The following is a 9,277-nucleotide window of genomic DNA, read 5'->3' on the forward strand; positions in this document are numbered from 1 at the left end:
TGGGGTGGGATGTGTGCTTGACTAAATGTGTTTCTGACATGTGGGAGCTTTTGCATCTTCACGGGGTGGCTTCTGAGAAGTTCATCATGAATGGACCTCATAAAGGCTACACTGTGATCAGGGAGATGGCCAGTGAGGATACAGCTAGGGAGGGAAACCAACAGCTTCCAGGTAGTGGGAAGCTCCAACAGCAGGCTTGCTTCAGAGCATCTGCCAAGGACCCAGACTTCTGGTTTGTGGGCACATAACCCACATTGCCCTTGGAACCCAGGCTGGAAGATCTAGCAAAACATCTCCCTGGCTTGAGTTCCAGATGAGCCCAGGGTGGGGGCATCGCAGAGCTGGGGAGAGTAAGGGCATCTGCACACAGCTAGACGTTCTCCCAGGACTTCTAGAGGCTGATCAGACGTCCAATGTTCATAAAACGCCTGCATAGTAGCATAGCCAGACACTAGACACGTTTGATGGGTAAAAGCCAGGCATTTTTGGCCAAAGAGCCTTCAGAATTCACCCAGCTCTGCATGCTAGGTCTTGAGTGAGAAAACGGACTGGGCCAGGCGAGACACAGCTGATCCCTGGAGAGCTGCTGAAGACTCTTGGCAGGAAGGACAAGGTGTCATCTGGTCAGCACTCAGGGTTGCTTTTAGTGTTGCCAGGGCGTGGGTGGGTGGGGGTGGGGTGGGAGGTGGAGACACCTCTCAATCCCTGTCTTCTCAAAGGAGAGAGACAGTTTGAACAGGAGTTAATTTAGGGAAACAAACGTTCCAAAGAGAGACTGAGTTGGCTTCTCCAAGGCCAGCCATAGCTTAATGGGTTTAGGTGTAGAGACTTCTTATCACTATTTGAGTAGGTGGAATATTTATGGGGTAAAGCCTCCCTCCTTCCTGTCCCAAATTATGATGGGTTTGATCTTCCTTTAAGGCCATTTCTCTCCATGATTCCTGTCAAAGGGAAAAGGCATTGAAACCCCAATTGCTATAATGCTGTTGGGTCTTCTGAGGACGCAAACCTGTCCTTAGTGCTAATGTGTAGGAGAGTGCTATGTGCCTTAGTTTCTGATAGATTGCACTGTCAAGGATGTTTAACCACAAGAGGCATTCTGACCCTCAGGGGACTGTCCCAGGACTGGTGAGGCATATGTAGCCAAGGAGTGTTCTGCCTCCATGGCTCAGGATTGCAGTCTTCAGGGATCATGGCAGGCTGTTGTGCGTGGATACTTGTTAACATGAATGAATAGTTCTTATTATAGACTTGCATGTGCATGTGTGCGTGCACGCATGTGTGTGTGTGTGTGTGTGTGTGCTTGTCCTCTTACCCCCATCTACCCCACAGGCCTTAGAGAGGGCATCTTAGCCCCTGCTAAGACCTGGTCCAGCAGAGTCCCATACCTGGTCACTTACATTGCCTGGAGCAGAGACTGTGCCTTGGAATTGGGACCAAGATTCCCTTAAGACAGGCTGGCTACCGGCTTTGACACTGTATTTCAGGGCCCAAGAAAACAAGAGGGTGCCACCTAGCAGATAGTGGTTGTGAGGTGTGTCACCTTAAATATTTTCCTTACTGAGGTGGGTGTGGCAGATAGAGGAAGAACGGCTCCTGGAGAGTAGGCTACACTGGAGACTCTCAAGTCCCTGTCTCCCTCTCCTCTTCCCCAGGTCAGTTCTAGACTTGCTGGGTTGGAAAAAATTTTCCTGGAGACATGGGGCCATGAATATCACAAAAGTTGCCCATAGGCTAGGGGCAGGCTTCATTCTGTAGAGCACTGGGGATTAGCTTCATCCCTGAGACCCACTGGGGCGACAGCTCTACATCCCATGTTCATTATAAAAGGCAGGGCCCCATTCCTGCTACCTCTGTAAGAACTTGGACTTTCTGGGTTGTACAGCTGTGGGCTCCTTTTATATTACTCTTTATGACCTGGGAGAGTGAGGTCTCTTGGACACCTCCAACCAGGCCCAGAGTCAGGCCAGGGCCAGCAGAGAACATGCAAGGGCAGCAAGGAGAACCCGTAGCACAGAGTGGATGCACAGATAAGGAGGATGGGGCAGGGTAGTCATGTCAGCCAGGCCCATGGGGCAGCGCTGGGCATATGTTCTGTGGGGCATTAGGCTGTGCCCCATCCATCTAGATATCAGCTGCTGGCACTGAGCTCTAGGGCAGTATCCACACTTGTGTATGGGTTATGTAGGGTGGACACCATTGGTGACACACTGTGGGGTGGGTACAAGCTGTAAGTGCCCGCGGTTGTTGCCCGTGGGACTGTCGAGCGACAATTGCTAGTGCTATCAAGGAACTGAATTGCTGATTTCACTCACATCAATTTCAAATATAAAAATGTCAGGGCTGGGAGATGCTCAGTCTGGGAAATGCTTATCATGCAAACAGTTTGCTGGGCACCTAAAATCCAGCATCCAGGTAAAAGCTGGGTGGGGTGTAGCTATAATCCCAGCACTGGGGGTTGCTGTGGTGACAGGCAGGTCTCCTAAGCTCCCTGGTCAGCCAGCCCATCCATACGGATGAGTTCCAGCGTCAGTGAGCAAGTGTATTAAAAGGTAAGGTGCAGAGCACTCACACACACACATACAAGTTTCATGCTTCACACATGTGCTTCGTGCACACATGCGTATGAACGTGGACATGTATGCAGATAGGTATCACACACACACTTGTGATTCAGTCATTAGAAGTTGTGAAAGTGTGTTTGGGACAACAAATTCACATTTAAAGTTTGTGCGTTGGCAACTGCGGAGCTTGTGCGATCTCAATCAAATATTTCTGATGAAAGCGTCATGTTCAAATGGCAATACCCTGCAAGTGTTAAATAAATACCAGATTGTGAATACTCTGTTCACAAAAGAAGAATGCTAACCATTGCTAACATTTTTATATTGATTATGTGTTGAAATGATAATATTTTGGATACATCGGATCAAATAAAATCACATTAAACTTAATGTCACTGGCTCCCGTCGCTTTTGAGCTCTGTGGTTTGGGCAGTTTTCCCCCAAACTCTCTAGGCTTCAATTTCACCTTATCTGCAGTTACTGCGTGCAAAACCCCTCTGGGCTCATCAAAGGGCTGATGGCTGAAGGAGGAGGTTTCCAGCCTCGCAGTGAGGCTGGCCTTGGAAGGGTCAGACCCCCCTCCCTCCCAGACAGGAAGCACCGCCCAGGAAGGACCTGTAAGACATTTCCCAGGCCTCAGGATAAGCACTAGCCACCCATTGCACCCACCCATTGCAGATGACTCTTCCTAACAAGCACATCTTTGCACTTTCTGGAAACTCTCCCTCTGGCTGAGTACTCCTGGCTTGTATACCTCCCAGTTCCCTGTACCTGGGTTTCCGGCTCAGGGAGGAGAGAATAGACATGAGCCTCCCTATCTTCTCTGGGTGGTTCCAGTGTTTTCTTGGTAGCTGCATGGGGTGAGGGTTATGGTCGACAGGAGCTTCACGGAATGTCCAGGAAGCCAAGGAAACTGACCAGACTCAATAGCTCTGAAAGTTACAAAATTCACAAGCACTCCTCCTCCAATTCCTACCCACTCTATAAACCATAGCAGTTGCTGGCAGGAGACTCTCTTCGGTGGAACTGCCTTCAAGTTGGGCAGGAGGTTCCAGGAATGCTGCTCTTCTGGGTCTGTCACTTGTAGTCAGGTAGACTTTTTGGTGATTCTGCGGTCTGAGTCACCATGCACCTGGATGCAATGCCCACCCATTCTCCTCTAAGTAAATCTAATAAACTCACTGAGTCACCAAGTCAATATTGGGAATTATTTCTTTGGCCTGATTTTGGTTCCTTAAATAGACCCATGTTATGCCTCCCTGGGAAAGGCCACACAACACCATTTTCTCCCTCCTGTAACTCAGGCCTACGGAACACGAGTCCAGGCTGGGTTAGGGCTTGTTTTAGGGTTTTGAGTTCAATCCCCAGGCTAAGGCTCTGCTGGGCACCATGTTCTTGTCCTTTCCCTCCTGGAGGAGCCTGGAGGTGTGGAGTATGTGATGACAAGAGGAAGAAAGCCTGCTGTCGAGCTTGCCAGGCACTCACTCACATAAGCTGCGTATGTTTAAAGTGACTTCTGTGTATGGGTGATTTGTTTTCCTGTATGCTTGTGTGTCACGTGTTAGTAGTGTCCACAAAGACCAGAAGAGGACATCAGACTTCCTCAGAACTGGAGTTTCAGTCTGTTGCGAGCCACCATGTGGGTGCTGGGAATGGAGTCTGGGTCCTCTGCTGCGTCATCTCTCTCTCTAGTCCTGCAAGGTGTTTTCTTAAAATAGCCGTGCATGTTATTTGATATCCCTAAAGGGAGGGGACCTTACTGTTCTCTAGGGTCTGGAGAGTCAGAAGATGTGGTACTTAACATCTAGCAAAGCCATGGACACACGGCTGAAGGTGGCCTGCTGTTTCATAGACCTGCCTGTTGTTCTAGGCATGCCATTTGCCATATGGCCACTAGGTGTCATCATCACACCATGAGTGGGCCTCTTAGCCCGGTCTAAGAGACACATGTGCAGGGCAGGGCATACATAGGACAGGTGTGTGTTCTCTAGTCCAGGCTGTGTTCTGATGGCTGTGTGTCTGCCTTATTGGGTTACAGTGCTGCTGACTATAATTGGGACTTTCAATAGTATGTTTTTTTTTCTGTGGAGACCCTCAAGTCTTACCCACTTTCTTGTGCTCTGAAATACCCAGGTTCAGCACCCCTGGGAATCAGAGGGTCAATAACTACCATCTTACTTGAGGCTTATGTAAAAGTCTCGGAGGCTCTGAGATCTTGATATATCTGACACGTTTGGAAAAATAAGCTGCCTGGCCCCTACACCTTACTCATATGGGTCTGGCCTCTAGACCTGCCATCACGTAGGGGGCACGTGTAAAAAGGCCCTCACTTACTACACCCCCATGTCACCCATCCACAGGTAGGTTGGGATGATATGGGAGCGATATATTTGTTTTATCTTTGAAATTATAATATAATTACAACATTTCTTGTTCCCCTTTCTTACCTCGAAACCCCGACATATCTCCTCTGCCCCCAACTCTCTTCATTCAAACTCATGGCCTTTCCCCCAGTGTTATTGCATGCTTAACATATATGTATATACATACATACATACATACATACAACTAAATATAACCTACTTGGTCCATAGAACATCACTTGTATGTATGCTTCCAGGACTGACCATTTGGCAGTGGATAGCCATCTGGTGTGCTCTTCCTGAAGAAAACTACCCTTGGGGACTGCTATTTTGAAAGGGGCTCCTTTGTCTTAGCTCAGCCTGGTGTAGCATCCTTTACAGAACACCCCTTCCCTGGCCCATAGGGGCTGAAGTGCTGACCTCCCCTCCCCCAAAGGAGATGTTATTTGGAAACAAAATCATTGTAAATAAAGGGAACAGGAAATCATATTGACTAGAGCAGGCACATTTACATACAGATTTACATACAATGGGACATTTACATACAGCTTAACCCCAGGGGATGCTGAGTGAAGACTAAGCCAGACCAGGTGATCTTAGAGAGGGCTCTGGGCCACCAGCAACCAGAGAGGCTGGGCCAGAGGGAAGCATCTGGAGACACTTTGAGGGTGGCCTTCCAGGTCCCAGGTGGACACCTTGAGGGTGGCCTTCCAGGTCCCAGGAGGACACCTTGAGGGTGGCCTTCCAGGTCCCAGGTGGACACCTTGAGGGTGGCCTTCTAGGTCCCAGGTGGACACCTTGAGGGTGGCCTTCCAGGTCCCAGGCGGAGACTGCAGTCTCTGTTGTTTAGTGCACTATGCTTATGGCTCCCTACATGTCAGTCTGGCAAAGCAGGGCCGGTGCCCAACTCTGACGTCCTCCCTCCCTCCTGGACCTCAGATGTGATCAGCCAGTTCTTTGTCTCCTTATTTGGCCCTCTGGCTGAACAATTCCTCTTTATTTCCCATTCTTCTGAGCCTCATACTATACTCTCTGCCCTACCCTGCCTCGGACTCAAACAGAATCCACTCTTTCAGAAATCTGAATTCTACCAGCTGGCAATCAAGCCGATTAAAGTGTTTTACACCAAAGGGTGAGTGATTAATACCTAGGAGACAGGATTCCAGGGAGATCCCCTGGGACTCCCACAGGGCTCATACCTGTTCAAAAGGAGTTTATTAATGTCAACTTTTTGTTGAACGAAGGAGAGTTTTATAGTGTGAACTTTTATCTCCTAAGTAATCTGTTAGGCATCTCACCTGATTTTCCAAACGAGGGCCAGAGCCCTGGAGTCTTGTGTCTGGACCGGACTAGAGGCCCAGACTAGGTCAGGCTTTTGTCCAGGTGAGGGCCTTCTCTACAGGCCTACCCTGCCTGCAAACCAGTGGAGTCTAGGCCTGGCTTCCCCTTGTTCCTCTCAGGGAGCTCTGGCCACTTCTCAGCCTCTTCCTTGGCTCCACGGGGCTCCACACTAGCCTTGTAAAAGGGTAACTGCTGGCTCTGATTGGCTTCCCTTCAGCCTTTCTGACCAGACAGGTTGCCCCCAGGGATGGACCATGCTGGCTGCCAGACCCAGTTGGCCCCCTGGGAGCAGTGCTGGCTTGAAGTGCTGGTGCCCAGAAAGAGTTGGCCCAGGGCAGGGCTCATGTCTAGTTCTAATGAGCCATGACCTGTGACCGTAAGTTGTGGAGGGCTGCTAAGGGGGTTACAGAGGGACTTGGGAGAAGATGTAGAAGGCAGGGTTGTCATCTAAACAAGATGCCTGGACTTTATCCAAGGGCCTTGAAAAAAGGGCTGGAAGCTGAGGCTCCCACACCAATGATGTACAGAGGCCTGTTTGGCTGTGAAACTGGTAAAGGGTGGGTTGGGAATGGGGTAGACTGGATGGGCTGTCCCGCTCCACAGCCAGTCCCCTTGAGGCCCAGCAGGTCTCTCTGTAGGTCCTGACATTCCTGAGCCTGGATGAAACTTGCAGAGTAATGTCTGTTTCTGCTTTCAGTGTCCCTCAGGCTTGTGCCTGTCTCTATGAGACCCCCAACCAGCCTGGCCAGGTAGGAGCGGCAGGATGCTGTGGATGTTGGAGGAAGAAGGCGAAAGTCTGTCCGGCAATCCCGGGGGTGCTTCCTAGAGGATGTGAAATTTGAGCAGGCTGGACAGGGTAGCCCTGAGCAGCTCCAGGAAGAGGACAGCTGCTCTGTTGAGTTCTAACAGCCTGGGGATATATCACAACCAGCCTTTCTCTCTTCATCAGAGCTATGCGTGGACTTCCAAAGCTCCAAAGATTTCTCTTGGCTTTGCTCATGGGGAATGGGAAGTCTCTGTTCTTGCTGTTCTCCCTGCTAGTGCTAGCCAGGTGTCTAAAATTCCACCATCACATCAGTTGCTCTCTTATCTACCCTTTGAAATGCAGAATTTTCTCCACATCCCTTAAACTACCATCCCTAGAACTCCTCTCCTCACCTACCAAACAGACTGGCCGAAACCCCAGCTTGCTAGGGAATCACACGCTAGCCACTTGAGAAGCCTGAGTGTCTGCCGAGTCCTTGGCTCAGTGACCCCCAAGGCAACCTTTTTGCCAAGAACTGGGCAGGGACAAGATGCCTGTTTCCCAAGAACAATCGGTACACCCGTCTTGTGTGGCTCTCTCATTCCTGTTGTTTCTTGAGGCACTAGTCACTCAGGCTGTTGTTAAAAGCCTTATTTGGAGAGCCTGGCTTCCTGCTATGAAGCATCAGTTGAAGCAGTCAGGCCTGCCAGTTCAGGGACAACGCCACCAGAAACAAACCCTCATTCTGTTTCCCCACAAGCGCTGGGAATTGAAGTATGCTCAGAAATACGATTCATAAATTGATGGACGCTGTTTTCCCTGTCCCTGGGCTTTAATTTCCAGAAACAAAATGTCAGTGTTATGGCTGAAGCCCTCTGAGTTTCAGAAACACATCATAACCCAGAGCTGTTTATGCAGAGTTCATATATTATATGACAAGAGTGGGTTTGAGAGTAACGAAGGGTCACAGCACTGCGGTTACATTGAAACAGGAAGATCTGAGTGTGGGATCCATCCCCCTATTGTTTATATTGCAAACCATGCCCTTATGCTCCCTCCTGGAAAAACACAGGGAGTAATGTTTCTTCTGGAAGCTGGGGCTATGGGCAACCAGCTGCCAGGGTACGCAAGGGGCTGCCATGCAGACCTCCCTCTCTGTTCCTCTCTCTCTCCCTCCCTCTCTCCCTGTCTCTCTCCATCCTCCCCCCTCTCTCTGTGTACACGTGTACATGTGTCTGCAGATGTGTATGTGCGTGTGTGTGTCATCTTTGTGATCAATGAGAGGTAAAACCATCAGATGTGGAAGAAGAAATGGGCTCAACATCTGTCTGCCTCTTCGGTCCAGTGAAAATTTCTGCCTCAGATTCCTCATCTGTGACAAGGGTATACTAAACCCTCATCAAAGGTCACTTGAACACTTCCTGGTCTTCGTGAAGTAAAGGAGACCCAGTCCTAGGGCAGTCAGGATTTTGAAAATGCATTCTGGGACTTCAGGTGGGCCAGATGCTGAACTTGTTTCAAATGGTGTGTGGGTTCTGGAGTCTCCCAGGTCCTGGTGGCTCTCTTTCTTCTTTTCCTTCTTCCAGGTTATAGAGACATTGCATGTGTGCCTGGCAGCTGTGTGGGAAGGTGCTCATTCCTGGCCAGAGATGTTGGAGAACAGCTCCTACAGGGCTTTTACAACCTTGTTTATGAGAGAACAGGAGTCTGATCCCATCTCTTGATGTGATGCTCCAACACTGATAGTAAACCTTCCCTTGTTTCCTTACGGTAGTGTACACAGCTTCGCTGGATGTCCTTTATAAGGAGGAGGAAAAACAACTTATCTGAAATGTCACATCAGGTCCTTCTGGCCTGGGGTGGGCATGGTTCTAGCATGCTTTGCTGGGGAACGAGGCTGAGCAGGATTCCCTGGGAATGGAGTTCACTTCTCCCAGATGCTGGGCTCTTATTACTCCTGTTCACACTAGTATCTACTTTTAAACCTCGAAGGAGCTTCTCAGAGAGGAGTTACATTTGGAAATGGTCAAGAGTAACCTACAGACCATGTGACTTAGGGCTTGCACCCACTTAGCAGAACCTGGAGGCTGCCTTCCCTAGAGGTTCTTTGCCCATGTGAAAAGCTGAACTCAGCCACCTTGGGGCGGGGGGACAGGACAGAGTACTGTGTCCAGAAGATGTGGAAGCTTTGTTAAGTATACCCAGCCTTTCACTGTAGCAAAAGGAACTCACCTCTGCAGACACTGGAGAGAGACTTCCCTGTG

The sequence above is a fragment of the Mus caroli genome, unplaced genomic scaffold (assembly GCF_978045245.1).
Source record: "Mus caroli unplaced genomic scaffold, Mus_caroli_1 scaffold_14, whole genome shotgun sequence".
Classification (NCBI taxonomy): domain Eukaryota; kingdom Metazoa; phylum Chordata; class Mammalia; order Rodentia; family Muridae; genus Mus; species Mus caroli.